General features: G+C 46.6%; 1 protein-coding gene across 2 annotated transcripts in view; it reads right to left on the bottom strand.

Moving 5' to 3' along the window:
* Positions 1–22,999, bottom strand: part of PTPN5 (protein tyrosine phosphatase non-receptor type 5) — an 84,268-nt gene that overhangs the window by 35,551 nt on the left and 25,718 nt on the right. The window contains exons 1-2 of one of the 2 annotated variants that reach the window (XM_066582528.1): positions 4,288–4,312; positions 3,963–4,005 (exon numbers count right to left, since the gene is read on the bottom strand). The gene's annotated coding sequence lies outside the window, so the exon portion shown is untranslated. Of the gene's footprint in view, positions 1–3,962; positions 4,006–4,287; positions 4,313–22,999 lie in introns of those variants that run through there. The other variant, XM_066582527.1, reaches the window with a different exon arrangement.

The raw sequence follows: 22,999 nt of genomic DNA, 5'->3' as shown, positions 1-22,999 counted from the left end.
CTCCTGAGTTACATCCTGTATTATACTCCAGAGCTGCACTCACTATTCTGCTGGTGGAGTCACTGTGTACATACATTACTTATCCTTTACTGATCCTCAGTTACTTCCAGTATTATACTTCAGAGCTGCACTCACTATTCTGCTGGTGGAGTCACTGTGTACATGCATTACTTATCCTATACTGATCCTGAGTTACATCCTGTATTATACCCCAGAGCTGCACTCACTATTCTGCTGGTGGAGTCACTGTGTACATACATTACTTATCCTGTACTGATCCTCAGTTACATCCAGTATTATACTCCAGAGCTGCACTCACTATTCTGCTGGTGGAGTCACTGTGTACATCCATTACTTATCCTGTACTAACCCTGAGTTACATCCAGTATTATACTCCAGAGCTGCACTCACTATTCTGCTGGTGGTGGAGTCACTGTGTACATATATTACTTATCCTGTACTGCTCCTGAGTTACATCCTCTATTATACTCCAGAGCTGCACTCACTATTCTGCTGGTGGTGGAGTCACTGTGTACATACATTACTTATCCTGTACTGCTCCTGAGTTACATCCTGTATTATACCCCAGAGCTGCACTCACTATTCTGCTGGTGGAGTCACTGTGTACATACATTACTTATCCTGTACTGATCCTGAGTTACATCCTCTATTATACTCCAGAGCTGCACTCACTATTCTGCTGGTGGTGGAGTCACTGTGTACATATATTACTTATCCTGTACTGCTCCTGAGTTACATCCTCTATTATACTCCAGAGCTGCACTCACTATTCTGCTGGTGCTATATAAGGAAACATCTGCAGAGTCAGTATACTGTACAGACACTGCACATGCGGGAGCCACTGATAGATTTCAGCTCATTTGCTGCAGACCCCTCTAACCTTCCTTGATTGGGTTTAGAGGAAGTGTTCCATAGGGTTTGCACACGGATCAGTGTAAGGCCTCATTCATACGGGCGCCACGATTTAACGTGTCAATGAAGCATAGCTGTGATGGAGTCCATACACACAGATGTATCGCATGAAAAATAGGCTGCAGCGTGGAATTCCGTTGAACGGCAGAAATCCTCGTAATGAACTCTAATGCTTAATTAGCGGCAGCTGTCTTTCCTGAGCGCCGGACGCAGGTAATCTCTCTCCGCCTCCATTTTTCTCAGCTCCTATACGAGTCTATGGGAGCCTCTAGCATTTTTAGTCAAGACTGATCTTTTGACGCAGCGTGAAAAAACAGCGACTGAAAACAGTCGCCGATTTGACGTTTTTATGGTGGGATTTTTCACGCGTCCAAAAAGTGCCCACGTGAATGAATGCATTGGAATCCATTGTGTCACATGGTCACGAGTTTCGGCTGACATTTCATCGTGGCTAATTAGCCACGTAAAAACGCTCGTGTGAGTACGGCCTAAGTGTGATCTAGATATCGAGGTATTTCCTGATATTACATGACTTGTATGGAATAAAGAGTAATTTCGAGTGCCGCGCCTCCATCTCTATAACTCGCGGCTCATCATTACGCACTTTGCAGTTTATCTAATAGATCACTTGTGAGGGCAGCGCTGGCGAGACAATAACAGAGCCTTGTGCCCACAAGCATGCAGTCTCTTACGGGTCTGGGTTATGGCGGTGGCACTCAGTCACAAGTCTTTACTTTGACTTAATCTGCTTCCTTTAGCAGCGCAGACGGCTCTTGTCCCCCTGGCATTCATCCGCTGACCGGATCTCTCACCCTGCTCTCCGCCTCTCTTACGGACTGGCATTCTTCGCCACCATACTTTCCGGCTGGTCTGCTACACCACTACACTCACCCGTTTTATTGCCATCTCTCACTGGAGCCTGTTACTACAAGAGGAAGCCTCCATCTCCTTCCACACGCCAAGATTATGTGCTGCTGTAGTGGCCAGAAGTCTATGTTGCTGGCCCCTCCATAAATGTCATCATGTCATGTCTTATGTTGGTGCGCTGTGCAAAGTTATCTAGTCATTTTGTTATGTGTATTGCACAGCTGCAGCAAGTGAGAAGTTAATGTCTGCATGAGACTGGGAGATGCCTGCAAATGTATCAATTTATGACCTGTCATGTGGTATGTGAGAGATTATATGTATGAGTGATTTGGGTGTGATAGGGAGTCTGAGTCTGGAGTCTAGAGAGCCACATGGGGGTACCTTCAACCCTCATGTGGTGAAGAATGGAAGAAGAAGGGAGGTTTTCCTGAGTACCCCAATGCCAGTGAGCGAGAAGAAGTAAGGGACAGAGAATGAGAGTGAGCGAAAAGAGACAGACAAGACCACCGTGCAGAGGTACTGTTCTGTGAGAGTGTCTGTGGAATGACCCTACCCCTATCTTCTTCTGGAGAGTTCCCCATCCAAGAGTGGTTCCTAGCAGTTAACTGCGACTGCAGGACCGGTGTCATCCTGAGTTTCCTCCCTGACCTCCAATCTTCTGTTTACCTACACCAGTGTATTCCTAAGTGTATCCTGATAAAGTTCTAAGTAAAGTTTTGCCAGGCCCTGACCCTTCCTAGGGACCTGAGGTACATTACACAGTTTGCGGCTTGTTTCCTTACTGCCGAGGGTCATTCCGGTGGGTAACGGAACAGTGGCGTCACTTGTGACAACCTTATCTCCTGTTCTCATGTTAATTGGCCATCCCTCTCCTAGGGGTGTCCAGAAGAGGCCCAGCGCTGCTCTAGCCGAGGCTATGCGTGTCCCTCTGGGGAGGAGTCTGGTAAGTGCCACCATGACAAGTGACCACTCTACCCTCCCAGCTCCTCAACGTGTGTCTTGCGTCCAGAATCACCCTACGGGATGCTGCACTGCCTGGTTGTTAAGAAAATTGTAGATCAATGTATCAGTTAATTGTTTTTGCTATTGGATTGTAGACCAGGAAGTTATAGCATGCTGCTGGTATAAGTAGTGAAGGGGTTAAGTGAAACCATTTCTATATACCAGAGAGTGATATGAGATAAGACAGAAGATTCCTTCTCACTGAAATCATAGGGTTTCATTGTATATTATAGTTACACCTTAAAAGGTGTAACTAATGTTAAACATTTTAGTTGTAGCCTATCATGTATTCTAATTATTCTTGGAGGTATGTACTTTTCCTGTGATGTCATTTATGGTATAAAAACTAAACTTTGAATAAATTAGAAATCATTTGATACCGCATCAGGCCAGTGTGATTTGTATTTCTCCTATGGGCCCATGCTTTCTACACGAGATCTGAGATTTTCTTCTCCTTGGTAAACAAATCAAATTAACCTTACACTGGTCACCAGCGGTCATCTTTCACTTCATGCAGCCGCAGTGTGGACTCTGCATCCAGTCCCTTGTCTCAATCACTGGTCTTCTGGTTACTAAGCCCCATCTTGCCACCAATCACTGGGTCTTTCTTGGTCCACTTTGGCCCTCTTTATCAACATCTAATGAGGCAGCCGCTGCCACAGACCTATTTGTGGCCCCCGGCCTGCACACTGGGCTCTTTTCCTAGGTTCTCTTGCTGCAATCCGGGGGCTGCAGCTGCACATGCGGCTCATTCCATTTTCTCTGCATTCACCCCCAGCAGGAGAGTGAGTGCCTGACATATGGCACAGTGTCTCTGTGGCAAGCCTCCGCCAATTCTAATGTAACACACCCCATAGCAAGATGGCACCCACCTGCACTTCTTATAACGCCCCCTCCTCTTTTTTGACATGTGGCAGCATCACTCACAGGGTGCGTAGCTTAGCCCTGGCACAATGAGGTGGCTACATTATTAGGGACATATCTGACAGAGGGGAGGAGCTAAACCAGTGTCTGCAGAATTTTAAATACAGCTCTGGATGGGATTGGAAAAATTCAAAACTGAGTACATACAAAATTACTCCACATGGTAAGTAGGTTTACATGGAAATACTGTCATCCACATGTATGTTTGTCCGACGGATGGCATTAGACGCACTCACCGTGCTCTTTGTATAAGTCAGCAGTCGTCCTCAGCTCAAGGATCTGCCAAGAAACACAACAGAACAGTCTTATTAGTGTTGACTCTTCTTCTGTTACAAAGCAAAGCGGAGAAAGACGCAGGATCTTGTATATGGTGGCACTGAGCACCACAACTCTATTAATCAAGCACGGCTGTAGTAATATGAATGTCATTGGGATAACATGGGCATAGCATTACATGTGTATAGAGCTGGTTGCAGCTGGTGTAGTATAAGGTTCCTATACAGACCCTTACTCGGCTTGTGGAAACTATCCAGATATATTGCATCGCAAATTTACACTTACCCTATCAGGTAGATCTTTACAAGTGGATCACTAGGGGCGCTATTGCATGGTTGTCTATGGAAACTATTTGTAATTGACTATGGTGAAAAGTGGAACTGCAAGTAATGGAAATGATAGATAAGGACAGTGAAATCAATCTGATAATTCAGTCTAATAACTCAGTACTTTCTGGCATTGGCTTTCGATATAAATCCATACCTTCCAACTATTGAACAATAAAAAGACAGACAATTCTTGCAGAGTGTGGAAATGTTTTTATATTAGGTCATATATCTTTTATGCTAAGCCACTCCCTTTACCTCCCCACACAGTTATAGTGCCTCTCAGTGACCTCCTAACAGTAATATTGCCCCTCAATGATCCCCTCACAGTAATAGTGCCCCTCAGTGACCTACTCACATAAATAGTGTACCTCAGTGATCCCCTCACAGTAATAGTGCCCCTCATTGACTTCCTCACAGTAATAGTGTCCCTCAGTGACCTCCTCACAGTAATAGTGCCCCTCAGTGACCACATCACAGTTATAGTGCTCCTCAGTGACCTCCCTTACAGTATTACTGCCCGTCAGTGACCCTCCTCACAGTAATAGTGCCCCTCAGTGACCTCCTCACAGTAATAGTGCCCCTCAGTGACCTCCTCACAGTAATAGTGCCCCTCAGTGACCTCCTCACATTAATAGTGTACCTCAGTGATCCCCTCACAGTAATAGTGCCCCTCAGTGAGCTCCTCAAAGTAATAGTGCCTCTCAGTGACCTCCTCACTGTAATAGTGCCTCTCTGTGACCTCCTCACAGTAATAGTGTCCCTCAGTGACCTCCTCAAGGTAATAGTGCCTCGCAGTGACCTCCTCACTGTAATAGTGCCTCTCGGTGACCTCCTCACAGTAATAGTGCTGCTGAGTGACCTACTCACAGTAATAGTGCCCCTCAGTGACCTCCTCACAGTAATAGTGCCCCTCAGTGACTTCCTCACATTAATAGTGTACCTCAGTGATCCCCTCACAGTAATAGTGCCCCTCAGTGAGCTCCTCAAAGTAATAGTGCCTCTCAGTGACCTCCTCACTGTAATAGTGCCTCTCTGTGACCTCCTCACAGTAATAGTGTCCCTCAGTGACCTCCTCAAGGTAATAGTGCCTCGCAGTGACCTCCTCACTGTAATAGTGCCTCTCGGTGACCTCCTCACTGTAATAGTGTCCCTCAGTGACCTCCTCAAGGTAATAGTGCCTCGCAGTGACCTCCTCACTGTAATAGTGCCTCTCGGTGACCTCCTCACAGTAATAGTGCTGCTGAGTGACCTACTCACAGTAATAGTGCCCCTCAGTGACCACCTCACAGTAGTAGTGCCCCTCAGTGACCTCCTCACAGTAATAGCGCCCCTCAATGACTCCCTTACAGTAATCGTGCCCCTCAATGACTTCCTCACAGTAGTAGTGCCCCTCAATGACTCCCTTACAGAAATAGTGCCCCTCAATGACTTCCTCACAGTAGTAGTGCCCCTCAATGACTCCCTTACAGTAATAGTGCCCCTCAGTGACCTCCTCACTGTAATAGTGCCTCTCGGTGACCTCCTCACTGTAATAGTGCCCCTCAGTGACCTCCTCACAGTAATAGTGCCTCTCAGTGACCTCCTCTCAGTAATAGTGCCCCTTAGTGACCTCCTCACAGTAATAGTGCCCCTCAGTGACCTCCTAGTAATAGTGCCCCTCAGTGACCTTCTCACAGTATTATTGCCCCCCAGTGACCTCCTCACAGTAATAGTGCCCCTCATTGACTTCCTCACAGTAATAGTGTCCCTCAGTTACCTCCTCACAGTAATAGTGCCCCTCAGTGACCACCTCACAGTAATAGTGCTCCTCAGTGACCTCCCTCACAGTATTACTGCCCATCAGTGACCTCCTCACAGTAATAGTGCCCCTCAGTGACCTCCTCACAGTAATAGTGCCCCTCAGTGACCTCCTCACATTAATAGTGTACCTCAGTGATCCCCTCACAGTAATAGTGCCCCTCAGTGAGCTCCTTAAAGTAATAGTGCCTCTCAGTGACCTCCTCACTGCAATAGTGCCTCTCGGTGACCTCCTCACAGTAATAGTGCTGCTGAGTGACCTACTCACAGTAATAGTGCCCCTCAGTGACCTCCGCACAGTAATAGTGCCTCTCAGTGACCTCCTCACAGTAATAGTGCCTTTCAGTGAGCTCCTCACAGTAATAGTGTCCCTCAGTGACATCCTCAAAGTAATAGTGCCTCTCAGTGACCTCCTCACTGTAATAGTGCCTCTCGGTGACCTCCTCACAGTAATAGTGCTGCTGAGTGACCTACTCACAGTAATAGTGCCCCTCAGTGACCTCCTCACAGTAGTAGTGCCCCTCAATGACTTCCTCACAGTAGTAGTGCCCCTCAATGACTCCCTTACAGTAATAGTGCCCCTCAATGACTTCCCCACAGTAGTAGTGCCCCTCAATGACTCCCTTACAGTAATAGTGCCCCTCAATGACTTCCTCACAGTAGTAGTGCCCCTTAATGACTCCCTTACAGTAATAGTGCCCCACAGTGACCTCCTCACAGTAATAGTGCCTCTCAGTGACCTCCTCACTGTAATAGTGCCTCTCGGTGACCTCCTTACAGTAATAGTGCCCCTCAGTGACCTCCTCACAGTAGTAGTGGCCCTCAATGACTTCCTCACAGTAGTAGTGCCCTTCAGTGACCTCCTCACAGTAATAGTGCCCCTCAATGACCCCAATCACAGTAATATTGCCCCTCAATGACCCCATCCTAATAGTGCCCCTCAGTGACCCCCTCACAGTAATAGTGCCTCTCATTAATCTCCTCATACTAATAGTGCCCCTCAGTGACCTCCTCACAGTAATAGTGCCCCTCAGTGACCTCCTCACAGTAATAGTGCCCCTCAGTGACCTCCTCACAGTAATAGTGCCCCTCAGTGACCTCCTCACAGTAATAGTGCCCCTCAGTGACCTCCTCTCAGTAATAGTGCCCCTCAGTGACCTCCTCACAGTAATAGTGCCCCTCAGTGACCTCCTCACAGTAATAGTGCCCATCAGTGACCTCCTCTCAGTAATAGTGTCCCCCAGTGACCTCCTCACAGTAATAGTGCCCCTCAGTGACCTCCTCACAGTAATAGTGCCCATCAGTGACCTCCTCTCAGTAATAGTGTCCCCCAGTGACCTCCTCACGGTAATAGTGCCCCTCAGTGACTTGTACTGCTGGGATCCATGATTGGCTGCAGCAATCATACATTAGATGGCATGTGATAGCGCTGCCTGGAAGTGCGAGGAGGACTGGAGCAGTGAGCAGGGGGTGGAGTGAAAGCAACGCATACAGGCTGCTTTTTATTTTACTCCATTCCAGGCCATCTTTCTATGACATGTCCTATGCCTCCTGGGATGGCAGGACAGTGCCCCAAATCCAGGGCTGTCCTCCCCTAATCCAGAATGGTTGGGAGACATGTTAGTGTAGATTGTCACAATACTGGAATTAGATGACAGTCAGTAATTCTGCAGATCTATTTATGACAACCTGATACTACAAGATGGAAAACTTTTCAATCACCTGTTACCGCTGTATAACTTGGAATACATGCTGACAGCCGACTCTTCACATAAACCATCAATGTATGATAAGCGGGGATTCGACTATATGGGACCCCTCTGGCACAGTTAGAGTTGCTACCTTTGTCACCAAAATACAGCGGACAAGGTAAAAGGGTGCGCGGCTTATCACAACAAATGTCTTTATCTCTGTTATTTCAGTGTTTGCACTACTAATGTTGCTCCCTTCTCAGTGGCCCCAATACATATAGTGCCCTCTTTAGTGACCCCAATAGTAATAGTGCCCTCTTTAGTGACCCCAATTGTAATAGTGCCCTCTTTAGTGACCCCAATAGTAATAGTGCCCTCTTAGTGACCCCAATAGTAACAGTACCCCTATAGTAATTTTGCCCTCTCTCAGTGCCCCAAAAGTAATAGTTGCCCCATTTCAGTTCTCAAATAGTAATAGTACCCTTTTTAGTATACCCTGTAATAACAGTGCCCACTTTTAGTGGCTCTAGTAATAATAGTTCTCCCTTTGGTGGCCCCAGTATTAATAGTATCTCCTCTGGGTGCCATCTCCACCCCGAAACTCCAGCCGGGCAGAAACCCTGTCCTCATCAAGCGCTGTAACTCACTGCGAAGCTCCATTCAAGATGGGATGCCACAGCAGTGCTCACAGTAGATCCTGAGTCTTCCCCCCCAGCATCTACACTGCGTACAGTATATGCAGGAACGCAGATGTCGGGGGGGAGGAGGGAGGGTCTTCTCTGAGCTGCAGCAGCGTATGGACCGGAACGTCTCAGTAGCTTAATACCAGCACCAGCCTCTAGAGTAAATGGTGGTAACCCTAGGCCAGCAGGACATTCGATACATGGGTACCCCATAAATGTGGGTTCCTGGAAATCAGTCAGTGAGTCAGTAAATGTCCATTGATTTCAGTGGCGTCTGGCGGCTTTCCACAACGGGACCCATGCGTGCCAGGGCTCTGGTTAAGGGTAGATATTAGATTTGTCCCATACATCTGATCTCCATGTATTTTCTGCCATGTACTTCTAGTGAGCACCAGCACCTCCAAGTCATTAGTGCCACCCTGGACGGGTATAGGGGCTGCCCGTAGAGTGCACCGTGACCCATGAAGCCCCTGTCTGTCCGCTTGTATTCTGCAGCCTGCCTGTTCCTGTGCTCTACATGCCCACCTGCGCCCTACATGCCCACCTGTGCGGCGACACCTGCATCCTGGTAATGTCGCCGGCTTGTGATATATTCGCGAAGCCGCTGATGACATAAGCCGGTATTTTTATCAGCGATGAGGTAAATAAAAGATGGTATCTGTTTTGTGCACAAGCAGCGCACAGCGATGGCAGCATATTCTCAGCCTACACGTCATGTGTGGGCGCCGGGTTAGTCATCTAATAGGCATGTGTGATTGACAGAGTGCATTTAGTATTTCATGTCAGCAAAGAAGACAGTCCCCAATTTAGCGTGTTTTACATACACAGCGTATAATCAGCAGCCGGCGCTGCCTGGTTTTCTTGGTTCAAGCTGTCTTTTGCAGCCTTCTGTTAGGACTCTCTTGGCAGATCCGCGCAAGCTCTTGGCGGCAGGACAGATAACAGCTCCACAACTGGCGCCCAGCATGACCCTCCGTGCCATGATGCGCTTCAAACGGGCAACTACACCCAAAAATTACCCTCTTTTTAGCTGGAAGATCCTGAAACACCCCCAACCCTGGTCCCGGCCTCTATGTGTCATTGATAAGCTGGAGTGGCTGATAACAGGGAACACTGCAGACAAATCTCATGTAAGGCGCACTATATAAAGGATGTAGGAGAGCAGAGGTGTCATGTCTAATATCGTATACACAGTTGAGGCTGGCTGCACACGTCGGATTTGCATTGCAGAATCCATGGTCAGGGACCGCAACGCGTTTCGGCAGCAAATACCACTAATGGCATGCTATGCAAAAATGCTTTTTCCTGCACACTTGCGGAAACCAATTGCGGTTTCTGCAAGCAGGAGAAAAATTGCAGCAGCCTCCATTTTCGTGTAGACTCAATGGAAGCCGTCTGACTCGCGGCCCTTCTGCATTAACATTGTGGATAGGTCGCGGGTTCCACGTCATCCCCTAGCAGTGGCGCAGGGAAAATAAACATTTGGGGAAAAAAAAACCTCCGCAATCCAGAGTTGGTGACGTTCTGTAGAGGCAGATTTGGATGCTCCAATGTGGGTGATGCCAGTTTTGCGTGGGTTGGCTGTGGCAGGTTGACGATCCGGCCATCCTTTGTGAGGACTGCCCCTCCGCACCATCATCATCGTGAACGCTACCTGGTGCGATGAATGGGAGGTTCTGTCTCAGTGATGATTATCGCCAAGCGAGGACCCGGAGGCGGCATGACAATCGGTCTGATCCTTCCATCATTTTGAACTAGTCAACGTGGAGTCGTGCCAGTCGCACTACCATATCTCCAGGGCATACCCAACGCCAGCAGGATAACACACAGCCCCACACCGCAAACATCCCGATCTGCAAGGTGTCCAGGTGACTCCTCGACCAGCACGATCTCCAGATCTCTCTCCAATCGAGATGCTTTGGGACACGACTGGGCGTGGAGGGATCGCTTGGCCACCGCCTCATAATGAAGATGAACCATGGACTATGGGCAATGCCACAAGGTCAGCGCCACCCCAGGACAGGATTCCAGCACTCACTGAACTGATGCCACACCGTATTATAGACTGCATCGCCCAACATGGTGGCGCCACTACTGACGGCTCATCCTGGTTATTGGGCCGCAGGAGACGTGGAATTGTTTGACATTAACCCCTTCAGATCACTTTTTTATTTTCCTTTTTTCACCCCGCCTTCCAAGAGCCGTAATGTTTCCATTTTCCCATTGACGCGGCCGCCGTATGAGGGCTCGTCGTTTGCAGGAAGACTTGTATTTTTTAATGGCACCATTTAATGTACAGAAATTTTTTTAAGTGGGGAGAAACGTTAAAAAAATGCATTTGCGCCATTTTTAGTGCCTTTCGTTTTTACAGCGCTTACAGTGCAATAAACGTGACCTCTGCACTGCTCTGTGGATCAGTACGACTACGGGGACACGAAATGTATCGGTTTTTCTACTTTTAAAAGTAAATAACATTTCCTCTTAAACGCGAATTGCTTTCCATCGCCGTATTCTGAGACCCGTAACGTTTTCATTCTTTTGTTGATCGGGTTGTGCATCTTTTGTCAGGTGAATAGTAGTTTATTAGTAGCATTTTGGGGGTTGAAATATCTTTTTTATCACTTTTTATTCCAATTTGTTTTTGGAGCCGGGATTAAAAAAATACACAATTCTGCCATTCCATCCTTTTTTTATGGCCTCCACCGTGCCGAATAAATATTGTGATGTTTTACTATTTTCGACTTTAAGGGTGCATTCACACGACTGTATATCGGCTGGGTATTCATGTCGGCCGATATACGGCGTCTCTCTCTGCAGGGGGAGGAGGCTGGAAGAGCCGGGAACAGTGCTCTGAGCTCCCGCCCCCTCTCTGCCTCCTCTCCACCCCTCTGCACTATTTGCAATGAGAGGACGCGGAACAGGGCGGGGCTAAGTTCCGGAAATTAGCTCCGCCCCCGTCCTGCCTCTCCTCATTGAAAATAGTGTAGGGGGGTGGAGAGGGGGCGGGAGCTCAGAGCACTGCTCCCGGCTCTTCCAGCCTCCTCCCCCTGCCGAGAGAGACGCTGTATATCGGCTGGGCGTGAAAACCCGGCTGATATACGGTCGTGTGAATGCACCGTTATGCACAGGGCGATGCCAAATATGTGGGGGGTTTTTTAATATTTTTTAAGGATAATAAAAAGAAACATTATTAGATCTTTTCCTACACTTTTTTTAGTCTCCACAGGGGACTTGAACTTATGATCATTGCAACCGCTTGCACTATATACTGTAATACTTCAGTATTGCAGTATAAAGTTCTTTTTGGTATTGCCTTTCAAGCGCTGCCACGAGAGGGGCTTGATAGGCATCAATGTGTGGCAGCCCTGGGAGCCTTCAGTAGGCTTTGGGCTGCCACCCTTTGAACGTTGATTGCGGCAGTTACCGGCAGCTGTCAGAAGCAGCTGATAGCCGCCGGGTATGGAGTGGACTCTGCTCCGTACACACGTCAGGACCGCAGGACGTTTACAGTCACCCAGCGATCCTGAAGTGGTTAAGATCGGTTGTTCTGCAGGTACTTCTCCATCCGGGTGTTTCGTCTCATTTCAGGCGTTTCTTCTGTGTTCTGAGCGCCGCGCTATTTGTATGAGAAGTCGGCAGCATTTAAAGTCACTTTTATCACCGCTCACTTTTTTTTACAGTTTTACACTTGAAGGTAATTAACGGCGTGAATATCCCAGTGTCTGTTCACACTCTGACATGAGAGGCTGTAATTAATGCTCGTCTTAAAGGGGCGGTAAGCTCTAAGAGCTTCATAATTATGTCAGAGTCTACAGTCCCGCCTGACTATATGTTATCCCTGTGAACGTCTCCATCAGTTGTGTATGTCGCCTCCGGGTATCATGATGACCGTGGCCGTAGGTACATGTGACCCATGTGGTCTCAGAGGGCGCCGTCCACCAGCTTGGATGCAGACTGTGGCGATCGTGACCCTTAGTTCTGCCCAATCAGATGATCTGCTTCCTCTATGTGACATTGCTTGTGGGGCAACATGAATCATCCTCCTCTTGACACTGTCTCCACCTCTCATGTTACAAAATGCTGCTATCAGTCCATTGGTATCCACGCAACACAATTATTTAGTTCTGCTACTGTATTTATGTTATGAGCTTGGTTCTGGTGTTACATCTATGTACTAATGTTGATTTATGCTGTATCTGTGGACTGAGGTTGGTTCTGGAGTTGTATCTATGCACTGATTTTGGTTATGGTGCTATATTTATGTTATGAGTTTGGTTCTGGTATTGTACTAATGATATGAACTTAGTTCTGGTACTGCATTTATGTACGGAACTTGGTTCTAGTGTTTTTTCTATGCCCTCAGGTTGGTTTATGCTGTATCTATGTACCAAGCTTGGTTCTGGTGTTGTATATATGTTTATATGTTATGAGTTTGGTTCTGGGGCTGTATTTATGTTCTGAACTTGGTTCTAGTGACGAATTTATGTTATGAGCTTGGTTTTGTTGCTATACCTATGAGCTTAGCTATGGTACTATATCTATGTGTTAAGCTTAGTTCTGGTGCTGTATTTATGTTATGAGCTTTTTTCTGGTATTGTGTCTGAGGTTCACTTGTGTGGCATTTATGCACTGAGCTTGGTTCTGGTGCTATATTAGTATTATGATCTTGGTTCTGGTACCGTATGTCATGATCTTATTTGGGGTTGGGTCATGCTTTATGTCATGAGCTCTTCTGGTGTGGGTGCGCTGCTATCTTGTTGCTATTTACACAAGCGGAATACAGACAGACTGTCTATCAATAAAATATATATCGGGGGGGGGGGGGGGCATTATGACAGGGAAGCGCCCCAAAAAATTCACACAGGGAACCGTCTAACCTAAAGGCAGCACTGATGATGACCTCCCTCCACTATGACCACCATCGAGTGCTGGTAGGGTCAAGAAGTTGTTGAAGACAACATTCTGATTATTGGTGCCTTCTCTGTCCTTCCTTCGCTTTTCTCTCCTCACAGTCTCATTATCCACTTAGTTTCTGCCTCCCCCCCATTATCCAGATTGCCCCACAGGACCACAGTGATCACAAAGTGCCGCTTATCTCAAAGGGCCCTTCGTTAGTTGAACCTGGGTTGTGTTTGGTTTTGCAGCCCAAGTCCACTGAGGTGAATGAAGCTGAGCTGCAATACCGCAGACAACCACTGGTGTGGCGCTGTTTTTGGAAGGCACGTTTTTGTAATGCAACCCCTTTAAGACCATGTTGCTGCCGTCTCACACTCGCGCAGCATCGTGCTCCCGCCTTGCCGCGTTTTGTAATTAACTCTAATGATCGGTGTTGTTGTTTTACAGTAAGAGTAATTCCCTCTCGGTCCTCCGGGAGATCTCCTCATCCCACAGGAGGCACCATATTGGATCGGCGCAGGAGCAGGCAATAAGTCAAATGATTATGAATTAAACATGAGGGAGCCATTATCGTAATTCACGACTACGGCCGGACCCTCAAGGACATTCATGAGCTCCGGAATCTGCAAGGCGTAACTCGACTATACGGCATGAAAGCTGGAGATGGCGGCTGCACTTAGCGCACAGCTTAGAGCACATCTATAAGATAAGAGCCCTTTAACTCCCCCCCGGACTGGACTATCGCTAGGTCATGAGGCCAGCACTATCTACGGTCAGCACAGTATGGCGGTACTATTCAGCTAGTAGATGGAGGTTTTATCTGAGCGGTCTGTGGTGGGATTACATAGGTGTTATTTGGGGCCATGGTTTGGGAATTCGAGCATGGTTCTTCTATTAGGGCACCGTAGTGGTAATATCTGAACACTGTATGGCACTATTACTTGGGCACAATGGTGAGGTTAGTTGGACAATGATGACGTTAGCGTGGGTAATTTGGCACTATGGTGGGGTTATTTGGACACGGGTGATATTATTTGGACTCTATTTTGGTCCATTATTACTTGGGCACTATGGCGGTGTTATTTGGATACTGATGATATTGGCACAGTCACTGGGGCACTATGGCAGTGTTATTTGAAGGCTGGTAATATTGACACTTGGGTGCCATGATGGTGTTATATGGATACGGATGATATTAACCCCTTAGTGATGGCCCATTCGTGTTTTTACATCCTGCAGGACGTGTATGGAGGGAGATAGCGCCGCTTTCTCCCTCCATACAGCGTGTGCGTCATCTGTTTATTACAGCTGACACCTGTATATGACGCTGTAAATCCTGACAGCGGCATTCAAATTCCCATATGGCTCCCCCCCCCGGTGAGATCGGGGGAGCCGTGCAGGTGTCATGGAAGCACGGAGCCTTCTAAAAGGCCCCAGGGCTGCCTTGGGAGTCTGCCTATCAAGCCATCCTCGTGGGGTGGCTTGATAGACTGTCAAAAAGCAGTATGATGTAATGCTATATACGTCATACTGCAGGAGCGATCAAAGCATCGCTGGTTGTGGTCCTCTAGGAGGACTAAAAGAAAGTATAAAAATAAGAACAAAAAAGTTTTACTAATTATTAAAAAAAAAAGTAATAAAAGTTCAACCCCCCCTTTTGCCATATTTGGAATAAAAAAAAAATCAAAGCATTAAAGCAAAAATATGTGTTTGGTATCGCTGCGTCCGTAAAAGTCTGATCTATCAAATTAATGCATTATTTTACCCACAAGGTGAACGTGGTCCGAAAAAAAAAAAAAAAGAACGCCAGAAATGCACTTTTTTGGTCACCCTATATCCAAGAAAAAATGTAATAAAAAGCAATCAAAAAGTCATTTGTTTGCAAAAATGGTACCAACAGAAGCGACAGGACGTACCGCACAAAATGAGCCCGACTCAACTACGTCGACGGAAAAATAAAAAAGTTATTGTGCGCAGAAAATGGACACAAAAATAATGTAAAAAAATTAAATATCTTGAAAAAAAAAATGCAAGTACTACAGCAAAAAAAAACTATACAAGTTTGGTATCGTAGTAATCGTACCGACCCATAGAATAAAGATATCAGGTCATGCTTGTTGGAGTTTGTGCGCCGTAGAAGCAGGACGCAATGAAAGATGGTGGAATGTCATTTTTTGTCATTTCTCTCCACTTAGAATTTTTTAAAGTTTTTCAGTACGTTATATGGTACAATAAATAGTGCCAATGAAAAATACAACTCGTCCCACAAAAAACAACGAGCCCTCATACAGCGACGTCAATGGATGAATAAAGGAGTTACGATTTTTTAAAAGGGAGGAGGAAAAAACGAAAATGGAAAAAAGCAAAAAAGCTCCGTCACTAAGGGGTTAACATTGCTACTTGGCACTGTGGCAGTAGTATTTAGACACTAGGGCAATATTTTTGGATGTTTATAGCACTGATATTTGGGCCAATAGTGGGATTATAATAATTACTAGTAATTATTAGGAAATTATATAGTACCAGTGTTTCTGGTGGTGCAACATGTACATCACACACAGCTCTGCTACATGCGCGTCACACACACAGCTCTGCTACAAACATTCTTCATACAACAGGGATGAGAAGCAGCAGAGCAGAGTCCTGCACACGCTGATCACCCCCTGGTCATGTGACCGCAGACTGCTCCCATATAGGTGACTGATCACATGACTGTGACATCATGACAGGTCCTGTAAGCACACGGCTGCTATAGGTGTTTGTTAGTATTTGATCCCCTACTAACCCCCTGTGGCCTCAGTTCCTATGGAATACTAACGAACATCCAGCTGGACAGCAGCCTTGTGCTTACAGGACCTTTGATGATGTCACCATCATGTTATAAGGGGGCAGAGCATGTAACTCACTCACTTACAGACAAGTGGTTGTTAGTAGTTTGACTAGTAATTATTAGGAAATTATAGTACCAGAGTTTCTGGTGGCACAATGCGCCACACAGCTCTGCTGCATACATTGTTCATGCAATACAACCAGGAACAGAATCGGCACAGCAGAGGAGATGAAGGACCTGTGATGACATCACCATCATGCTCCGCCCCTGATCACATGACAGTGACACTCATCTTGAGTGAATGGCTTACATGCTCCACCCCTGATTAAATGAGGGTGACATCAAAGGTCTGTATTCTTGTGCAGATTATGGATGGGCTACAAACTCCCTGCAGCCTCAGTTGCTACGGAATACTAACAAACACCTAGCTGGACAGCAGCCATGTGCATACAGGACCTATGATGATGTCACCATCATGTGATCAAGGGCAGAGTATGTAACTCCCTCCCTGGGGATGAAGGACCTTTTATGATGTCACCATCATGTGATCAGGGGCAGAGCAGGTAAATCACTCACAAACCCACTCACTCACAGACGGACAGGTTGTCGTTAGTAGTTTGATGTATGGTGATGCAACTTAGGCTCTCCCAGGTTTTGTTACTTGGGTCCTGTGACAAGACATGGTGTAAGTGTAGTAAGGAGATGACAGCCTAGTGAGCTGATCACATCACACCATGTACACCATGTTGGTAAATTAGCAAAATTTGCACCATTTCGACTAATTCATAAATTTAGGCTTTTGACATCACTGATAAATTCACCCGCCCCTCTGACTTCTTACACAAACTCGTTATCAGGCACAAATGTTCATCCACCGGATCCTTGGGTCGTGTAAGACGGACAGCGAGCGACCGACGATCAGGCTGATTGTTGTCTGCATGGCAGCAATGCCCAACCCACGTAAAAAGAAAAGCCAATGAATGCGATGGAGAGGTTTGTCATCGGGGCTTATTACATCAGGCCAAGAGTCGGCCGAAGAGAATCCAAAGACAAGAGGAGAAAACAGCGGGGGGCGACTGCGGAACTTCTACACGAAAAAAGAAGAAAGAAGGTGCTCCCTGCCCGCACTTCACCAACCATATCAGCGGGGCGCGACAATTTAGTATGAGAGGAAGTAAAACACGTGGGCCGGGGGCGCAAAACATGTAGCCCATAAATGATCAAACAAGGGAATTACCCGTTAATACGGCTGTGAAAGAGCTAAATATAAGTGAAGCGCGAGAGCGAAAATAGAAAAATGTACAAAAAAGAAAGGAAACAAAAATATTATATAAATACTGGGACAAAATGATGAATAATGCAGAAAATGTCAAAAATATAAATATAAACTGTCTCAAAACATAAAAAAAATAGCACAACCAGGCCAGCGTCACACGGGCGAGGGAATCATGGGAGACTTGTGCGTTGTGAGACACAGAAAGCACACAAAGATGAACCTCCATTCTATTGAATGAAGTCTTTACAAGAGCCATTTTTTCCTGCATCGCGATGCGGTAAAAAAAAAGGTTCATCGGAACGCATCGCCCATTGTTTTCAATGGGGTCAGAAAACACACGGCACGGCGTACAATGTGCACACGAGTGTGAAAACAAGGACCGCAACTACACTGTGATGGGAAGTGTGACACAAAAACGTCTCGCATCCGCAGGTACATCGCATGTGCGATATCGGAGCAAGGCTGCGTAATAATAAATCTTGTATAGCGCCAACTTATTCCGCAGAGCTTTCAGGTAATTTCACTGGCCTCAGGGGGATGGAAGGCTGAGCTGGCTACCTGAACCATGCCGGGATTGAACTTGCAACCTGCAGGTGGTGAGCGAGAGCTTAGGACTGCATTCTGCTGCCTTAACACTCTGCACCACATGAGGCTGTGTGCAGTTATATAAATAAGTGAATAAATTATGATAATTAGTGATGGGGGAGTAGTGCCTTATTCGAGTACCTGCCTGCTCGACTCTAAAGATTCGGGGTGACGGCAGGGGGCGGGGAGCGGCGGGGGAGAGCGGGGAGATCTCTCTCTCCCTCTCTCCGCCCCGCTCCCTCCTGCAACTCCCCGCTCTCCCCCGCCGGCACCCGAATCTTTAGAGACTAGCGGGCAGGTAGTCGCATGAGGCACTACTCGCTCATCTCTAGTGCGTAAGATTTTACCGAAAATACGCAGGTGTGAATGAGCCCTAAACACTTGTGCTGTCAGTCAGACCGTATGGCTGCGCTTGTCGCACCTGTCATGGCGAATCCCTTTAGCTGTACTGTTGTAGCCTGCGGGTTTTGGTGTGATTTACCACGGCTTGTGGGGCGTCCTGCGGGCTAATTCCATTTTTTTAACACTGGTGTCTTCCTACGTGGCGGAGGGTCCGCAGACAGCAGCGCCCGCCTGCCCGCTACCTCTGCGCCCCCTGTAGCTCCGCCCCTGCAGGCATCAGAAGGATTACGTATTGCCGTTTAGTTCTCGCTCCCATCAGGCTCCGACATCCACTCAGAGAACATTTCCCGCTTCAGCTGTACAGAAGGATGAACCATTGTGGTTTTGGTTTCTGGAAGCGCCGCGCTCCTCTCCTCGTAGGTGTCAGCACTAACACATGGGGCAGCTGCAATCGCCAACGTTACCTGCGCCCTCGCAAGGCAGAGAGTCACCACCCATCTGCACCACAGGTAGCAGGTATTCTTCCTTTTCTCACAGGTAACAGCAGACTACCTCAGACCCCAACAGAATATGTCCTAATGAAGCAGAGCTGTAATGTAAAGCATGGAGGAGAAGGAGGGACAGAACCGCAACCCCGGACTCTGATGAGAAAGGAGGTGGATTTCAGACTGCCTGAGACTCTAATAAACAATACAGTCACTCATCTTAGCTGCATCGTATCCGAGCAGAACTGTAATGTAAAGCATGGAGGCAAAGGAGAGATGGGAGAGTGGCCTAAAAATCTGATGACAGGAAGTAGTCTTCAGATCACCTTAGTTTTTAATGGACAATGTAGCTAAGCCGGAGTCACTCATAGAGCAGAGCTGTAATGTAAAGCATGGAGAAGGAGCAGCAGAGCCGCAGCCCCGGTCTCTGATACAGGAGGTGGATTTCAGACTCCCTCAGATCTCTGCAATCCTCCTTGAGCTGAAGACATCCGCAGCGCAAATCCTTCTCTGATGCTGAAGGCTTGCAACAATGTATCAGTGCAGGGCCCAGTTTTCATCCTCTGGATGTAAGCAGTAATGTTTTCATAAACTGACAGCCGGCAGAGATCTTGAAAATGGCAAGAGTATATTTGCAGATCTTTTCATTCCATGATGATTAACCCCTTAGTGACGGCCTGTATTGGCCATAAGAACGTAACAATTCTGGGGGGATGATCATCTCCACTTTTCAAAAGCCATAACTTGTCTACCTTTCCGTCGGCGCGGCTGTACGGGGCTCGGCTTTTGCGCGGCGAGCTGGAGTTTTTATTGGTTCCATTTCGAGGGATTTTTTGATCAGTTTTTGCTTTTTGACTACTTTTTTTGGTGTTTTTGTTTTTCCCATTTTTATGTCCCTGCAGGTATTCTACCTCATCGGTGTTCTCACTGGTCCCCACTGTTGCAGAGGGAGGCCGGCTGTCAGTCACAGATGGCTTCCACTGCGGATGATGCGGGCTCAGCTTCTGCGCCATCCATAGAGCGTAAATGTACGCCCGTTCGTGGGGATTGCTTACCACCCAGGGCATACCTTTATACCCAGGGACAGGAAGTGGTTAACTATAAGTCCCATCCAATATGGCTGCTGCTACAGTTCTTACAGGGAATGTCCCTCAACTTTCCAAGTTCTCCTTATGTAAGAACCATGAGCGAGGACTGTGTCATTATATGGACACGTATGCATATTTTTGGGAAAGCTGGGTGACAACCTGAGTGCACTGGCAGCCATCTTGGTTGTCGCCCAACTTTCCCAGATAGAGAATGATGAAGAATCAGATAAACAGGGGCGACACGAGGACTTTTATTTACCGCACTTTACAGGTAAGCAAAAAAGAACTATTAATTAGCCAATGTTTGGTGATTCGCCGATGCGGCACCGCGGCTCCGGATGCGGCGCGCAGGTTTGAGGTCTATTTCTGTGGATGCGTGTGTAGTGTGATCCAGAGCGGAGGCTGACTCAGCCGCAGACCGGGCCTATTAAAGTCATGAGTCAACGGTGTAAATTTAAAGTGACCCCACAGAGAAGAAAATCAACAGTGGATAAACGAGGTCCCTGCGTCATCCATATATGACGAGCGCTTCATGGAGGGGGACACATTTAAAGGGGGACTCCGCAATAAACCCAGAATATTAGAATCTTTACTAGTGGTGTATTGCTGCAGTAACTACTCAGGAAAGCAGGCGGCGCTGCAGCAGAGATTCAACATTTGCTCACTGCCCCTTTAAGGATACAATATATAGTACCTGTATAATAGGGTCAACCACAGAGAATCATTGGGTTTTCCCAGCTGGAGTCAGTAGCTGCCTAATATTGTCAGGCACAATGAGTTCCCCCATAACATTGTCAGAGATAGTGAGTGCCCGCAAAACCATCTGTGCTGCCATTATGTCACAGGGCATCGTCAGTGCCCCCACAACTATGCCAGCCACAGCTTGTGCCTTCATAATGATGCAGGTGAGGGCAGCCCCATAATATTGTCAGCCACAGTCAGCACCCCCATAACATTGTTACACACAGAGCAAATAACATTGTGAATCACAGTCAGTGTCCCCATAACATTGTCAATCACATTCAGTACCCCCATAACATTGTTACATACACTTAGTGCCCCATAACATTGTTACATACACTTAGTGCCCCATAACATTGTCAATCACAGTCAGTGCCCCCATAACATTGTTACATACACTTAGTGCCCCATAACATTGTCAATCACAGTCAGTGCCCCCATAACATTGTTACATACACTTAGTGCCCCATAACATTGTCAATCACATTCAGTGCCCCCATAACATTGTTACATACACTTAGTGCCCCATAACATTGTGTATAACATTCAGTGCCCCCATAACATTGTTACATACACTTAGTGCCCCCATAATATTGTGTATCACATTCAGTGCCCCCATAACATTGTTACATACACTTAGTGCCCCATAACATTGTCAATCACATTCAGTGCCCCCATAACCTTGTTACATACACTTAGTGCCCCATAACATTGTCAATCACAGTCAGTGCCCCCATAACATTGTTACATACACTTAGTGCCCCATAACATTGTCAATCACAGTCAGTGCCCCCATAACATTGTTACATACACTTAGTGCCCCATAACATTGTCAATCACATTCAGTGCCCCCATAACATTGTTACATACACTTAGTGCCCCCATAATATTGTGAATCACATTCAGTGCCCCCATAACATTGTTACATACACTTAGTGCCCCATAACATTGTCAATCACAGTCAGTGCCCCAATAATATTGTTACATACACTTAGTGCCCCCATAACATTGTGAATCACATTCAGTGCCCCATAACATTGTTACATACACTTAGTGCCCCCATAACATTGTGAATCACATTCAGTGCCCCCATAACATTGTTACATACACTTAGTGCCCCCATAACATTGTCAATCACATTCAGTGCCCCCCATAACATTGTTACATACACTTAGTGCCCCCATAACATTGTGAATCACATTCAGTGCCCCCATAACATTGTTACATACACTTAGTGCCCCCATAACCTTGTTACGTACACTTAGTGCCCCATAACATTGTAACATACACTTAGTGCCCCATAACATTGTCAATCACATTCAGTGCCCCCATAACATTGTTACATACACTTAGTGCCCCCATAACATTGTGTATCACAGTCAGTGCCCCCATAACATTGTTACATACACTTAGTGCCCCATAACATTGTCAATCACAGTCAGTGCCCCATAACATTGTTACATACACTTAGTGCCCCCATAACATTGTTACATACACTTAGTGCCCCATAACATTGTCAATCACAGTCAGTGCCCCAATAATATTGTTACATACACTTAGTGCCCCCATAATATTGTGAATCACATTCAGTGCCCCCATAACATTGTTACATACACTTAGTGCCCCATAACATTGTCAATCACAGTCAGTGCCCCAATAATATTGTTACATACACTTAGTGCCCCCATAACATTGTGAATCACATTCAGTGCCCCATAACATTGTTACATACACTTAGTGCCCCCATAACATTGTGAATCACATTCAGTGCCCCCATAACATTGTTACATACACTTAGTGCCCCATAACATTGTGTATAACATTCAGTGCCCCCATAACATTGTTACATACACTTAGTGCCCCCATAATATTGTGTATCACATTCAGTGCCCCCATAACATTGTTACATACACTTAGTGCCCCATAACATTGTCAATCACATTCAGTGCCCCCATAACCTTGTTACATACACTTAGTGCCCCATAACATTGTCAATCACAGTCAGTGCCCCCATAACATTGTTACATACACTTAGTGCCCCATAACATTGTCAATCACAGTCAGTGCCCCCATAACATTGTTACATACACTTAGTGCCCCATAACATTGTCAATCACATTCAGTGCCCCCATAACATTGTTACATACACTTAGTGCCCCCATAATATTGTGAATCACATTCAGTGCCCCCATAACATTGTTACATACACTTAGTGCCCCATAACATTGTCAATCACAGTCAGTGCCCCAATAAT

The sequence above is a fragment of the Eleutherodactylus coqui genome, chromosome 11 (genome assembly GCF_035609145.1).
Source record: "Eleutherodactylus coqui strain aEleCoq1 chromosome 11, aEleCoq1.hap1, whole genome shotgun sequence".
Taxonomy (NCBI): domain Eukaryota; kingdom Metazoa; phylum Chordata; class Amphibia; order Anura; family Eleutherodactylidae; genus Eleutherodactylus; species Eleutherodactylus coqui.
The sequence above is the reverse complement of the archived record's forward strand: the minus strand, read 5'-3'. Positions and strand labels throughout refer to the sequence as shown.